The sequence below is a fragment of the Phascolarctos cinereus genome, unplaced genomic scaffold (assembly GCF_003287225.1).
Source record: "Phascolarctos cinereus isolate Bilbo 61053 unplaced genomic scaffold, phaCin_HiC Scaffold_2;HRSCAF=192, whole genome shotgun sequence".
NCBI lineage: Eukaryota > Metazoa > Chordata > Mammalia > Diprotodontia > Phascolarctidae > Phascolarctos > Phascolarctos cinereus.
In genome coordinates, this window is record NW_027555625.1 from 116,791,153 (window position 1) to 116,808,300 (window position 17,148).

A 17,148-nucleotide genomic window follows, 5' to 3' on the forward strand; every position below is an offset into this window, starting at 1 on the left:
GATAACATGCAAATGCCATATGTGGGACTTTCTCTTTATAGATGTGAGGAGGGGAGGAGGGAGAACCAGCAGAATTATCACTGCGCACTGCAAAACCTTCTATTGAAAGCCGCATTTACCATAGTGACACTTACTGATTATGGCAGAGTTGATCAACTGCAGATTTTCCTGTGGCTGAGTCTGAGTTACAAGCTGCTCATAAGGCCACCAGAGGCTTCTGGCTTTTCAGCCAATGAGGACCTGGGAATGCATTTTCCCTTGCCTTCCTTCTGTCGAAACAGCCTCCCCCCTCCCCCCCCATCCCCCTTGCCACCATGTGGACAAAGTCGGCATACATTCTACCACGTTTGCACTGGCTCGACCTCACGCAAGACTTGTGGGGAATAAATGTAGCTCCCATATTCTTAAGATTTCAAAATGCTCAAGCCAGAAATCTGAGTGTATTCCCAGAGCCTTCATTTTTGTGTTCCCTAACAGGTATTTATTTTCCTAAATGAAATGGTCAATATCTAGAAGCATATATTATTCATAAGACCTAAGGAAAAACATCTTGTGTTCTGCTATTCTATTTCATTGGCGGCAAAATGCTTTATACCACGCCAAGTGAGCCAAAGACACAAAGCTATTATTCAACACATAGCCACTTCAATCATTTCTGTACCAACAATGGTGAAAAGATGTGATTTTACAAGCAAACAGGAAGAAAAAGCTTGAACACACCCTGGGAACATGTTTAAGAAGTTGATTTATGTTTCCACGCTGAGTCTTACACCTGCAGTTCAAGCAAAACCCAACTTGGCTGCCCCACTGAGTCTGGTTTATTAGGTATCAAGGAGTCACAAGAAGCCGCGTAATTAAAACCGTAATTAACTGGAAAAGGAAAGTGCCACCTGAGTTTTGAGAGGCTGTCAATTTTATTTCCATTACAGCTCTCCTTCTGGTTCTCCTCTCAGATTTTTTTCCCCCTTTGCTTAATAAGAAAACAACTTATTTTATTTATTTATTTTTGAAATTTAACATAAACCATTTAAGGGAAAAGTTAACTTTGTTGCTGTGGTCTTTAACTCCCTCAGTCCTGGAATTTTTTGAGTTAGTTCATTTTCAGGAGAAGAGAGAAAAGAATAATAAAGGTTAAGAGGTGTATGTGTGTGTGTGTGTGTGTGTGTGTGTGTGTGTGCGCGCGTGCGCGCGTACTGTGAGCCATGGAATGTCAGGGACACAGTCTCTCTCTCTCTCTCTCTCTCTCTCTCTCTCTCTCTCTCTCTCTCTCTCTCTTTCTCTTTTTATTTTTTCATCATCCTCTTCTGTCTCCCTCCCCATCTTTGTGCAGGGGCGAAAAAAGGTACCATACCAAGTCTACATAGACTCAGTCCCATGTGTAGAATGTACTTCCTCTTCCCAGAGTCCCTGGATTTCTTCAAGGCTCAACTCATGGTCACCTCCTTCAGGAAGCCTGTCTGATTTCCCTGGTTGCTAGTGTTCTCTCCTTCATCTGGTATCTCTTCCCTGAACCCCTCCCCCCAAGAACATGAGCTCCTTGAGGAGCTCTTGCTCTTGTAAGTGCTTAGCACACTGTTTTGAACATAGTAAGCTTTTTTTAAAAAAAATCTATTTATCCATCCATTCATTTAGTTTTTTTTACTCATTCATTCATTTGTCTATTTGCTTATTTTTAGGCTGTGTCTCCCAATTTCACCTAAGCTGGAAGTGCCATGGCCCAATCCAGCTACTGATTGGCAGGGAAGCTGTGACCTGCTATGGTTTTCCAGCTTGGGCTGGTTCATTCCTGTTTAGTTTGCTCAGTGTCCCTCTGCAATGGCAGTGAAGGGAGGGGCTGTCACTATATTGATGCTGGACTTAGTGTAGACATCCTCATCAGCTTTAGCTGTACCACACTGAGAACCTTAGATCTCAAGCAGTTTATCAGGATTAGCCTCTACCTCCCCCAGCAGCAAGAAAAACAACAGGTGCTTGTTACCACACCTGGGTGCATAGTAGGCTCTTAGCACCACCATACCTGGCTACGTAGTAGATTTAACAAATGTTTGTTGCATTGGATTGGAGAATGTGGTGGGTATTGAAATAACCAGTTGAAGGGCACTGGAATGTATTATTACTGCATGTGTTTGCAATTGTCTGATTGTTCAAGTCTATTTCTTAGGAAAGGAATTGAAAGGAGATCCTTGAGCCATACTTTTTGAACTTCAAGGATTCTTTCTTCCCTTGCTGCCCTCTGCCCAACAACATTTCAAACACGCTATGAAATAAGTTAGCGCCAGAGTGAAGAGTGGTAGGCACTTCAAACAGCTGTACTGAAAGCTACATCAAAACTAATATGGGCACCTTAATTTGTGAATTAAAAAGCACTGGTAGGCCAATCTGTTTTGGGAAAAAAGTCAATCTATTTCCATTAATAAAAAATAAAAAATAGCCTTTAAACATTTACCTTCCATTATTATGCCATCTTTCTGAATGTTGCCAGCCCTTTGAATGTTATAAAGAGGTTTTGTATTAAAGAAGCAGTTAGATAACACAGTTGAAGGTGGCCAGGGAACTTTATATCAGAAACTATTCCTGGAACTCGACATCAGAAGCTAGTCAACGAAGTGATTTAGGAACTAAATGAAGAGTGTGCTTTGAAATCATTAAGATTTTATTATTGTTATATTATTATTTTTATAACACAATATAATTATTATGATAATTATATAATATAAACATTGATCATAATAATTTTATTTTAAGGAAGCATTCTTAGCAGAGATGTATGTATATTTTGAAATGAAAGATTCAATGGAATCCTTTTATAAAATCTATAGAAGATACTGGCATTTTGTTTCTTGCTTTATATTTCAAGTATTTATGAAACCCATCTATTTTTAGAATGTAAGTCACTTCACTTTTGGGTAGGGTGAAAATTTTGCCTTTTCTTAGTCTGAATCACTTGGCACTTTGGCTGTTCTGCCAAAGCAGAACAGTTTCAGGACTCTATTTGTCATAAGGTAAGGGTTTTTGGAATCTTCCAGATCAGAAGAGAAATATGTCAGTGTGTAATTTGGAGAAGTGAACCTGAGGTACCCACAGCAGATGACACTCGGGGTTTAGGTTCCTATTCAGCTCCAAGTCAGCAGGGGCACTCCACGACCATCTGTGTTCTATAAATTACCGTAACACCGGCACATGCGGCTTGTAAATCACCAGTGAACAGGCTTCACCTTGTGACACACTACATGAACCCTGTTGTATATTCCAATAAACTCCCATAAACCATCTGATATAAACTCAGGATTATGTTTCTTCAGGGGTTGGAAGACTTAGACTTTTCTTTACTGTTATGATTCTCCCTCACATGCGAATTAAATACTTGTGGTATGTTTCACTGTCTATTTACACACACATACACATGCACACATACACGTGGAACATTAGACTAACCCTGAAGTCAAAGTTTTGTCTTGATGACTGATATGTGCATTTCTGTGAACTAGATTTTCTTTCTTTTTTTATTTTTTCATTAAATTTGTTTCTTTAAACCTGGATAGAGAAAAATCAATATCTTGGGGTTACACGGAATATTCAGAATATATTATGCAATATATAATAACAAATATATAAATACATGGAAAATATGATTTTAAAAGAACAAATGAATGATCAAATTATCAACAACGTACTTCATTAAACATAAATAATTCCTAATCAAAACATTTTATGCCATCAAATATGGCATTAACTTACTTTTTTTTCCCTGCCACTTGGGGATCTCTCTGAATGAACTTGAGGGAGGAGGCCACTCTGATATCCTCTTTTAGAACCAAATCTATACGTAGATTTTGGGAAGAAATGGGTTGCCAACAGTGGGTATAGGTGCCACTTAGAACTTTTTCTGTATGTATACTTAAGATCTTATAATCTTTCTAGTTCTAATGCACCTCTTGGTATGTGCAAACCACTCTGTGATCAGGGTAGAGCAGGAATCATGTAATTACATGGAGACCCCATCTGTGCCCCTGCAATGACTTTAGTCACTGATCCAGTATCCATGTAAACACACTGAAGATGCTCTCTGTGACTTTATGGAAGTTGGCATTCTAGCCCATGGGTAAGAGAGGGAGCAGATTGAGACCTCACATGCCAACATTCTACTTTCACCCAACATTGTGACTTCAGGGTAAATGACAGTTATGCCTATTGAGAAGGCCTCTCCTCTCTTTTTTTTTTTCTTTCCTCATGCCTCTAAGGCTCTGTCTTCAGAAAATTCTGCCTGTAAGATTAATTTTGACAAAGTTAAAGGTTCTTCTCTATGTCTTTTGTTGTCGTTTATTGTTAATGGTTGATGAGACATCTTTCCCCTTTGATACACAGTTGAAACCACATGAACAAAAGTCAACTACATGGATTTGCAAATGCCAAAAACTAACTTTAAAAGGATTTTTCTTCTGATTTCATGTCATTGACCTAACCTTGCTCTACTAATGCTTCACCAAATTCTACATCTTATTTCTCTCTACTTTCTGAAAAATAAGTTGCATATCCAATCCCCAGCTCCACCTATCTCTCACTTCTTTTTACGGTTTTATTGTTCTTCAGTTGTTTCAGTCATGTCTGACTTCATGACCCCATTTTGGGTTTTCTTGGCAAAGATACTGAAGTGGTTTCACATTTTCTTTTGACCCATTTTACAGATGCAGAAGCTGAGGGAAGCAGGCTTACATGACTTGCCTAGGGTCACATGGCTAGGAAGTGTCTAAGGCTGGATTTAAATTCCCATCATCCTCACACCAGGCCTGGTGCTCTCTCCACTGTGTCATCTGGCTGTCTTTCTTTCTAAGGTAGTTCACAAGAATAAGTAAAGATACTGAAATGCTATTTTTACTTTTAATAGTTTCAAGGTTTAGAGAGGATTCAAGTACCCAATGAAATAAATATATTAGATGTGTGGTTGAATTTGGGGTGGATATGTGTAAAAGGAATGGATACAAACACACTAAATAGTCATACTAAATACTCATTTTAAGGGATATACTAAGGAAATTGTTAAAATTAGTTTGAATTTCTGTTTTCTCTGCTGGTAGATACTTCTAAATTAGAAATTTTGCTCAGGCATATAGCAAAAATACTGTGAACTAAAAGACATAGCTTCCAAGAACTTTTTAATTCACAGAACTATTCCTTAATTAGTACAGTCCATCCTGAAATTTCAAAGATTTATTGATGCTGGCAAAAGCATTTGCAAATAACTTAGGAAAGTTCGTGACATACATGCATCTCAAGGGATTTCATTCATTTTTTTTCCCATTTTTCAGCCACAATCAATAAATTCAGTCAGAACTCTTAACATCCTGAGTTAGAACGTAGTTAAGATATTGTTAGAAATTCTCAATAGAAGAATTTAAGAAAACAAATATGAACAGAGATGAACTTTATTATGTTGTTGTTCTCATAGATTCACATAATTTTGAAAGCGTTCTGTTTCTATTTTTCTATTTGTGTACCTAAATCGTCCTGCTTCTCATTCAATATCAATAGAGATTGGAGTGGGTGAAGCAAGTGAGAGTTTGGGTTTCCTCAACATATTAAACTAGTTTTCAAATATTTGGGGTTTGATAAAACCCGAAGTGCATGTTCGAAGCACTTTTTTCCATTAATTGTTAAACCCATGTGCATTTTGAGGGAAATTTAATCCATATGTTTCAGGTTCATTTATGCTTTACTCATCAAAATACTTTTTTTCTTCTTAAGCGCTATGTCCAAGAAATCTTTTGAGCCCTTTCAAGCTTTTTGAGCCTTGCCAAGAACAACAAAGCCGAACACCGAAAGACTCAAGCTGGTTTGAAACTCTAAACCTACGGCGTTTTAGAGAGTTTGAAACTTGGATTAAACACATACTCTCATCCATAATAGCCAGAGAGATGTAAAATACTTCCATAGGGACATATTACTCCTGATGTGCAAAGCAAAAGTTAAATATATGTCAACAAAGCACCCCAAAGTTCCCAGACTACATTACGATTCATGGAAAATGACAGATGAACTGGGTTTTGAGCATCATCTCACAGCAGTATCTGCTGTTTGGATACACATAAGTAGTGTAGGTCAAGGAACAGAGGACATAGATTCTAGGAAAATTAAAAAAAAATAGCAGAATTAAATAAATTATCATTGGAAATCAGATGTGCATTTTTTCCCTCCTAGGAAACTCATCAGGATTAGAAGAAAATATTAGAATCTTTAGGGAAATAAATTAAGTATGTGTACAAACCAATTTGGAATCCCATTAAAATTATTTCCTTTTTTAATGAGGGAAAACATATTTCCTCCTTCTCTCTCCTTGATTTTCTTTGACGATGTTTGTCTTTTGAGTTCAAGTTAAAATGAAGTCTCTAATGAAGTAACAGTAAATATTAGATAAATTGTATAGTTCAGGCTCCTCAGAACGCTGAGTCATAGAAAATTTCAGAAGAAGGACTTCTTTTTAAATTAATTAAAAATTAAGGCACTTTTTTTAGGGGGGGCAGCATAGTGTGATGACACAGAGTTGATTTCAGAGTCATGAATTCCTGGGATTGAATTCTAACTGTGCCACTTACTGGCTATGAGGCCCTGGGCAAATGATTTAATCTTCCAGAGTCACGGTGACTCTTACTGTAGGTTGTGGAGAAAGTGCCAGCCTGCAGGGATCAATGAAGTTCCTTATAAGGAACTTCCTACATCCCTGAATCACAGATTTATTCAGATTAAAATATTATTATTATACATGCGCACATAATATGTAATGTAATTAACATGTAAAATTATATGGTATATATTTTACACATGCACACATGTATGCAGTACATACAACAATGCACATGTTTGATAGATATGTGTATGTGTGCATATTTCTTACATATGTGTACATCTATGCATCTATGTAATTTCTAGAGAGCAAAAGAAAAAGGCAAATACATCAGCAGGTCTAAGTTAAGGGGTGTATATAATTACTGACTTTTTAGCATTATTTTAAAATACTATTACTTAACTCTACCAGCAATGAATTAGCATGTTTCTTTTTTCTTTTTGTGAAAAAATATTTCATTTTTTGGGGTACATTTTGAGTTTTGACTTGTCTCCCTCCCTCCCTCCCAATCCTGTGTTAAAGAAGGCCATCATTTGATATAGATATATTTATGGAACCATACAATGCATAGTTCCACATATCAGTTCTTTCTGTGGAGACAGATAGCATCTTCTTTCATAAGTCCTTCATAGTTGATATGAATGATCATATTACTCAGAATAGCTTAGTCATTCATAGATACCCTTTGAACAATATTGCTATTGCTGTATACAACATTTTCTTGGTTTTGCTTGTTTTACTCTGCATTATTTCATGTGAGTCTTTCCATTTCTTTTTCTAAAATCAGTCTCCTCATCATTTCTTATAGCACAATAGTATTCCATCACAATCATACACCACAACTTGTTCAGCCACTCACCAATTGATAGGCATCCTCTTTATTTCTAGATTTTTTGCTGCCACAAAGAGAGTTGCTATAAATATTTTAGAACATATAGATTCTTTTCCTTTTTCCCTGATCACCTTGGGAAATGGAGCTAATAATGGTATTGGTAGGTCAAAGGGTATGCACAGTTTTATAACTCTTTGGGCATAATTCCAAATTGCTCTCCAACATGGTTGGATCAGTTTACACTTCCACCAACAGGGTATTGGTGTTCCAATTTTTCCATGTTCCCTCCGAATTTGTCATTTTCTTCCAGTATTTCTGTCAATCTGATAGGTGTGAGACAGTTCCTTAGAATGGTTTTAATTTGCATTTCTCTAGTCAATAATGGTTTAGAGCATTTTGTCATATGACTATATGTATAGCTTTGACTTCTTCCCAAAACTGTCTGTTTATATCCTTTGACCATTTATTAATTGGAGAATGGCTCATATTTGTTTTTTTTATAAATCTGACAAAGTTTTCTATGTATCTGAGATATGAAGCCTTTATGTAGTGTGTGTTATCGCTGCTAATTTTAGTATTAGTCTAGAATAGTAAAATTTTATAACTCTGCCATCAATGTATTACCATACTTATTTTTCCTACAGTTCCTTCCATGTTAATCATTTTTGTCTTTCTTGATCTTTGCCAATCTGATGGTGTAAAGTAAAACCTCATAGTTATATTAATTTACATTCCTCTTTATTAGTGATTTTGAACATTCTTTCAGATGGTTGTTGATAGTTTGCATTTCCTCTTTTGAAAACTTCTTGTTCATATCCTTTGACTGCTGGAGGATGTCCGTTCTAGAATAGCTCTTTTTCGTATATGAATACACACACATATACATATACATATATACACACATATACATATATACGCATATATATGCATATATCTATATCTGTATGCATGTATATATGTGTGTACATAAATATATGTTTATATCTACATGCATATATCTATCTCTATATGTATGTGTATATACATGTACATAAAGATATATCTATACCTATATGCCCATGTGTGCATTTAGATATACCTCTAGAGAGTTGCTGGAGTCTCAGAGAGGTTAAGAGCTTTGTTTGTGGTCACATGTCTTAGCATCAAAGGCATTTCTTGAAGACAGGTCTTCCTGACTTCCCCTGCTATATTTCCTCTCGTAAGGCAGGCACTTAAGGCATGTCTACTGAGTTCAATATATGTTAAATTCAATCAACAGATGTCTGTCAAGCATGCTTGCCATTATCTGCAGGTTTATTTGTAATCACGTTGATTTTTTTTCCTTTGGTTATGTTATTCCAGTCTAAAATAAGGCTAATGATACTGGTCTATTTCACACAATGATAATGAAGCTAAAGTGAATAAATGTTATTTGTTAGCAATGGTCAAAATTATGTTGTTGTTCTCATTTTATAGATGAGGAAATTGGAGTTTTCAAAGATTGTAAGTGTAAGAGTCAGAATTCAAACCCATACCTTGTGATTTTTGATCCTACACACTTTCAGCTATACCACAGTGCCTTTTGGAACTTCATATATTCTAGTCTTCTCCCTATTCTTCTTCTTCTCAGGGACAGGGGAAGCCATCTTATACTCTTTTGAATCTCTTGGGATAGTGATTACAATACATATATGTGTGTGTGTGTGTGTGTATAGTATGTAATATCTTTGAGTTAATGTTGAATGAAAAATGGTGGAAGAGCTATACTCTACAATTTAATTGGGGAGAATAAAGTGTGCCAAAGAAAAAATAAGAACATATAAAATGAAGTGTGATTATTATGTTATTTATATATAGTATAAATTACATATACAAACTATTATATCATTTATAGTAAGCCTGCACCAATTTTCTCCACATATGTCATTTCCTCCTAATAGACTATAAGTCCTTTAAGGATGGAGATTGTTTTATTTTGTCTTTGTAATCATAGACCCTGGAACCATATTTAACAGATAATAGGCAATAAATAAATATTGAATTGAATTGAATCCTTGCAAAATCTGGTGAAAGAAGGATGAAGGCCTGGACTATACATCACAGAGCACAGACTTAGAGTTGGGAAGACTTCAAGAGTTCATTTTCCAGGTGAGCATACTGAAACTTAGAGAGGTTGGTTAATTGACTGCCAGAGTCACACAGCTAGTAAGTACCTGCCCGAGGCAGCATATGAACCCAGATCTTCCTGGTTCCAGGTCCAACATGCTACATAGCTTATGTTCAAGGCATGCTCTATTCTGATGGAGAAAGAATAAAAGAGCTGAGAAAATTATACAGCTTGCTAACTTTAATATTCTCTTCCTCAGCTTGCTCACCTTGGATATCTTCATGTACTCTAACTATCCCCCAAAGGGAAATTACCAAAGCTAGCTGAGAAGTTAAATAACAACTATTCTTTTCCTCCCGCAACTTGCCCTCCACTTATACAGAAGATTTCAGATGTACTTGAGTTGCATTCAAAGAATTCTAATCTTTCCATTAAAGAGAGCCCAAAGAAAAATCACCTGAGTCTGCATATAACCTAGATTATCTTACAAGAGAAACAGCAGAAAGGTTATATGGAAGCTCTCATGCCTCTTTGAATGATGTCATTTACAGAGAAACTTAATTATAATTGAACATCTATCTTTCTTGTCAAACAACATAGTGTATGTAAGCTAAACCACTTTTAATGTAAATCTAAGTGGTTCTGTGGAGAAACCTCTGGGGAGAAGCAGCTGATTTGGAGCATAGGAGCTCTGCCATAAAAAGCAGAAAGCGCTGAAGAGTCATCCAATTCTGCACTTGTTGAACAACCTAAAGGTGTTCAGGATGGTGGATGGGATCAGGTGCTCCAAGTAATCACAATATGAAGTTTACTTGACATCTTACTTGGTTTCCATCCCTTAACCAGATAATGAGCTCAGAAATATATGTTTGCTTTAACAACATGTTGGCACATTCTTCTTAAATGTATCAAGTCCAGTCTTTTGGTAGATTTCAACTACTACAGATAGTTTTCTGGAGTTTAGTCCAGACAAAGTTCTAAATAAAAATGTGCGGTCTGGTGAAAAACAAAAATTGCTCACAGAACCTAGTACATAGTGATGTGAAAACAGAAAATTGAGGGCTGGAAGGGCACTTATTAGTAAATACACACAGGCAGTTTATACTGCATTTGAAGCTGAAATCATCCCATTTCAAAGGCTTTTATGTTTTTTTTTTCCAGTAGATAGGGATCTTGATTGGGAAAAGTAGGTTTCTAGATTCACACACAGTACTTGGGCATCACAGGAAGATCATCTCTAACACTTGGCTCTAAAGGATTTCTAGGGACCATAAAATGTACATTTGGATGTGGATTTAGAACTGGAAGTGACATCACAGATCTCCCCATCCAAAACCTTCCCTCAATCTGGAAATGAGAAAATTGAGGCCCAGAGATTTTAAGGGATTTCCCAGAATCCTGGAATAAGAAATCACCTCAGGGGCCATCTACTTCCATGCATATCACAGCAATTCCACCTCTCCAACCTACCTGATGAATAGTCATTATACCTTGGCTGGAAGACCTTTGATAAAGATATGGGGGGGGCACTTCGTGAGATAGCCCATACCACTTTGGAATAGCTCTAATTTTTAAGAAGTTTTTCCTCACCTCAAGTCTAAATATGCCTCTTTGCAATTTCCACATGTCATTCCTAGTTTTGCCCTCTGGGGTCATGCAAAGAAGTCTAGTCTCTCTTTAATGTGACCAAAATGTTTTGAGGCAAAAATTATTTATATTTTTCTATATGTATATATTAATATAGCTTTAAAAAGCTACAAAAACACAGTATAGTGTACGTATTATATATATTTATTGTGTATTATATATATTTTATATGTATATACATTTATGTGTATACATTGTCTATGGCTATGAGATATACATTAATATAATTTCTGAATAATTTCTTAAAATCAATCAGCTCCTTAATAAACAGTTATTGAACCTACTATATGTGTGCATATACATATATGTATACATGTATGTGTATATATATACATATATACATACACACACACACACATAGACACACACACATACACACATATATTTGTACACACACACTGTACTGGAGTTATGGTGGCCACATGTCTTGCTCAGAAGTACATGGTAGCAGAGCAACAAGGCTTATGGGAAGAGAAGGAACCCCATGTCTCCTCCCAAACAATACCCTGCAGTTGTTCTAGTATGTGGCCATAAGAAGAAAAAAAACATACTTCCTGTGTGGAGTAATGTGACTGTAGAACTTCCAAACACTTCTGGAAAGGAATACCTTGGGAATGCTCTTTGCATCACTTTACAAAGTAGGAGCTCACAATGATTCTCAAGGTATTTGGATAAATTGGAAATAATCAATAGAGGGATTGGGAAAGATTTCCTGTTGAAGGTGGAATTTTAGTTGGCACTTGAAGGAATCCAGGGAAGCAGGAGGTAGAGATGGGGAGGGAGAGCATTCCAGGTATGGGGGACAGCTAGCGAAAATTCCTGGAGCCAAGAGATGGCGTGTCTTGTTCATGAAACAACAAGGAGGTCAATGTCACTAGATTGAAGTGTATATGGAAGTCAGTTCCCCTACTTCTCACTTATGTATCTCTTCTTTTCCATGTTATATCTGTGGCCCAGTCATGCCCCAGGCCATGCCACCTTTACTATCTACCCTTCCTGAGCAAACTGGCCCAACTATATTAATGCTGTGGCATTTCCCTGTTCCAGGAGAACAATAGTAATAAAAAGTATGAGGTCACAATGACACTAGGATATTTAATTAATTCATTAAACTACTTAAAAATGAACAATAAGTGTTTATGAGTTACTTATATACATAGTAAACTATGCTAAGTATACAGAAAGGTGCAAAGCTTAGATAGAATCTGGATCTTATCCACATAAACTCGGTTGTCTAGTAGGACAATATGAGGTATACATAAACAGAATAATTCATAGTACAAAGTACTGCACACAATGCAGAACAACATGAAGTTTGAGGGTTGGGTGAGATTGGAAGGACATCATTACCAGCTAGAACATTAGGGAAGATTTTATGGAGGAAGTAACATTTGACTCAGACTGTAAATGGTGGGTAAGAACCCAGCAGCTTTGGGAGCAGGTGTGAGAAGTGCTTTCCAGACCTATGTGACAGCACGGGAAAAGGAAAGAAACAGAGACGACAAAATGAAAGACCATTTATAAGGGACAGTAGATAGATGAGTTTGGTTGTACTATGGAATCAACGTGGAGAGGGGTAGTTTGAGATAAGTGTGGAAAAGTAGGGTAACATCAGTTTGTGAATGGCTTCAACTAAGATGTCTGGACAGCATGATTAAGCCATTGAAGGACTCCAATAGAGGAATGGCATGGTCATATCCATACATAAAGAAAACTAGTCTACTCAATCCATGTGAAAGATGGATTATATACAGGGAACAGGGGGAAGAATGGAGGCAGAAAGAATTATTAAGAGGCTGTTATAATAAACTAGGCAGCTGCTATTCACAGGGACAAAAATCACAAGTGACATAAGTCTGGCTTATGCTAGACTTGGCTGCCATTGGCTGCAATGTCTCAGTATTTCCTGATTTGACTTTGTGGTTTAGGAAGCAAGTTCATTTGCAATGGCAATTTAGTTGTGTCTTCCTGACCTGAAAGAAAAAAGCTTCATTGTTTCCACAGTTGATCCATTGCTGGCACCTCAGGCTTGTGCCATTGCCAGTTGCTAATGAGTTTTGGTGAAGCTACACAGGGCTGGTGGAGGTTGGCTCTCATTTATGCTTTATTTGTTATTTGACAAGTCTGGGTTATGTTTCAGAAGCTGCTGTTGATGGGCTCTCCACCCTTGCCTTAAGACTTCTGATGGCTTGAATGTAGAAGTTATAGTAAAGTAGATTTTATTTCAACCCTTTAAAGAAAAATTTCCTAGTAACAAAAACTATTTCAAAATGGAATGGATTACATTAAGGAGTAATGAGTTCCTTGTTGCTAAAGGTCTTCAAGCAGAGGTTAGATGACCACTTGTACAGGATAATGAAAATGGAATTTATGGCTTCGGTAGCGAGGGGAATTAAGTGACTTCTGAGACCCCTTCCAATTCTAAGTCTGTGATTGACTGAAAGATGTCATTCTTCTTTAAGGTGATGACCTTGCTATTATTATTAATATTTTAGTTTATTATGGTTAAATTTGCATTATAAAAGTAAAATGTTCTGACACTGATGGGTTTGGGTGAAACTATACATACAGACGGTTTACTCTACCCAAGGTTTTCTTAAAATATCGCACCCAAATGGGTATTCTCAATCATTTGTGAACAGTTTAGACAACTAAACACAGGCACCATTGCAGGATCTAACCTATCTTTGATGAAAGAATCAAGATCCTTAAAATTTCAACAAGATGAATTAGATGAATTTAATGTAGGCAAATATAAACTTCTACATGTAGCTTAAAAAAACAAACAAACAAACCAAAAACTGTACAGCACAAGAAGGGAGACATCTTGTGAGACAATAGCTTACATAACAAAAGATCCAGGGGTTTGAGAAGACTACAAGCTTGCAATGAAACAACCATATGATTTGGCAGCCAAAAAAAAGCTAATTCTATCTGAGGCTGCATTAATGGGGGCATAGGGTCCAGAATCAGGGACCTGATACTGATGCTGTATTCCTAACTGGACAGACCACACCCATAATATTATTTGAGAGGTAGCATGGCATAATGGAAATCATCAATTTGTTGACAGAGAAAGTGAGCTTCAATCTTATCTGTGCTATTTATTATATCAACTTAGGTAAATGATTTACTTCTTTTGACTCTTTCCTCATCTGACAGATTAAGGGATGGGACTGGATGTTCTCTAAGGTGTCAACCTCCAGCCCTAAATAATGACTATACAATCCAATGTGGTCATTTGGGAGTGCCACATTTTAGGAAAGATATGACTAACTGGAGGATTCCTAAACACGTAGAGGGTGACAAATATAGTGAGATGACTTGAAACTATGCAATATAAGGAGTGGTTGAAAGAATTAGGAATGAGTAGACTTGACGGGAACGTGGTATCTGACTTCATGTATTTGAAGGACTGTCCAGTGGGAGAGAAATCAGACTTGTGTCCATGTTGCAGAAGGAAGAGGTCTCACATTTCAGGGAGACAGATTTCATCTCCAAGTAATGAAAAACTTCCTAACAAGTAGAACTGCTCCAAACTTCAATGAGCTCATATAAAACATAGTGGGTTTATCTTTACTAAGAGGTTGAGTAAGCCCTTGTTGAAAATTTTGCCTAAGGTTCCCTATTTAGGGAAGAGCTTTAGGTAGAGGTTGATTTTAGGATCCCATCCAGTGGCAAGTTTCTATGATTTATTAGCTTACATTTCTTAGATCTTAGAAAGGCATAAAATAAATAATAGCCCCTAGAAGAAGGACCACATATTAACACCTATATTTATGAAGAGGGGTTTTTTTTTTGCTTTTAAAAAATTAGATACATTTTTTTCCAGTTATCAAGCATATCTAATTCTTATTCTTTGGGTGGAAGCCACCAGATAAATGAACTCCTATATGACCTTTTCTGCTATGGACTTCATATGGTACTCTTCTTCCATCTTTATGGCAAACATAATTAGGCATTATTTTATTATAATAATTATTTGTATTACTATGATACCCTTCTATTTTATTATAAGATATATAAGGTACCTTATCGCACCTAAATTATGTGTTCCCCACTAATTAAGAATGTTCTGCATATCTTAGGTATTTAACAGTTATTTGTTTAAATGAATTGAACTCAATTAATCAATCAATATTTATCAAGCACATACTATGTGTGCTGCATTATACGAAATTAAAAAAAAGAAAAGTGAAATATGGCCTTTGCCATTGAAGTGAAGAATATGCAATATGATTTGCTAAATGTTTCTTGTTTTATGTTGGATAAGCTAAGCTTCAGTGTTTGAGGTCAAATTGAAGTAATGGAATCTCCACTTTGGTGATAATATTTACAAAAACTGAAGGTAGATTTTTGTTGAATGGAACACAAGGCCAGGAGAGAGACAAAGATTCAAACACTTGTTAACCTTGCAGAAACACCTCTTGACTTGTTATTGGTTATTTCTATGAAAAATTATCTAATTCTGTCTCTCTCTCTTCTCTTTTTATATGGTGAGGGGGCAGAGGAGAGAAACCCTTGCAGAGCACCCTGCCTGAATGAATGAATGAACAAATAAAAAACACATTTATCAAGTATCTATGTGCCAAGCACTGTGCGTATCCCTATTTGACTCTTATTCCATGAAATAAAATGGCTGAGCATTAACTCTGAGTCTTGTGTGTATGTGGGTGTGGGGGTGAGTATGGGTGTGGGGGATATGTATGTATGGGGAGGCTGTGGGTTTGGGTGTGTGGGTATGGCTATGGATGTGAATCTAAAAGATTATAGATCTGGAGCTGAAAAAAACCTTGGAGGTCATCTAATCAAACCCCCTCATTTTACAAATGAAGAAACTGAGTCCCAGAGGGGTTGTTACTTGCTCAAAGTCACACAGGTAGTGAACGGAAGAAGAAAGAGCCAAACCCGTCTCCTGACTCCAAATCTAGGATACTTTATAGTATATTATGTTGTAATGTTAAAGAATATTCAATAAATTTATCAAAGGTAATAGAGTAGCAGATATGAGATTCAAACTTGGCTCTTGTGACCAGGGACAAATGACTTAAATTCTTCAAGCCTCAGTTTTCTAATCTGTAAAATGGGGCCAGTAATACTTAAACTACCTCCCTGCACAAATCCAGGGAGACCTGGCTTCAAACTCAGCCTCTTCTCTGACACATATTGGTTGTGTGGCCCTGGGCAAGTCATGTATCCTCTCGTGCTCTAGGCAATCCTAAAACACAACTGTACAGAGAGGGTGCTGACCTGCATGGGTAAAGTGTCCTCACTTTGGGGTTCCCTATAGTAATGAAAATGGAGCAGTGTCAGTGTCAGAGGAAAGAAAAGGGCACTTAGGGGAGATGTTATGATGGTAAAATTAACAGAACTTGACAATAGGATGGGAGGGTATGTGTGAGGAGTCAGGAGTCAAGAATGACATTTAGGTTGCAAGCCTGGATGACTGGGAGGTGGTGCCATTGAAAGTAAAACTTGATACATCTGAAATTGAACTCATTGTCTTTCCCCCTTCCCAAAATTGTTTCCACTTCCTAACTTCCCTATAAGATTCTTGTGTCGTCTAATTGTAAATGACCAATAGGCAGTTGGAGATGTTGAACTGGTTAGGACTGGATAAATCAATTTGAAATCATCTGTTTAGACATGTTAATTGAATCCATGGGAAGTAATGAAATCATCAAGGGAGAGAATATACCAGGAGAGGAGAAGATGGCCCAGAACTGAGCCCTGGGAAGATATCCACCATCAGAAAGCATGACCTAGATAAAGATCCATTGAAGGGGGACCGAGATGGAGAGGGAACAGTCAGGTAGGAGGGGAATTAGGATAGAGGAGCAGGAAAGAGAATATCAGGGAGATGAGAGCGATCAATAGTATCAAAGTTTGCAAAGAGGTCAAGAAAATGAGGATTGAGAAAAGGTCACTAGATTTGTCCTGTAAGAGATCATTGGTAATTTTGGA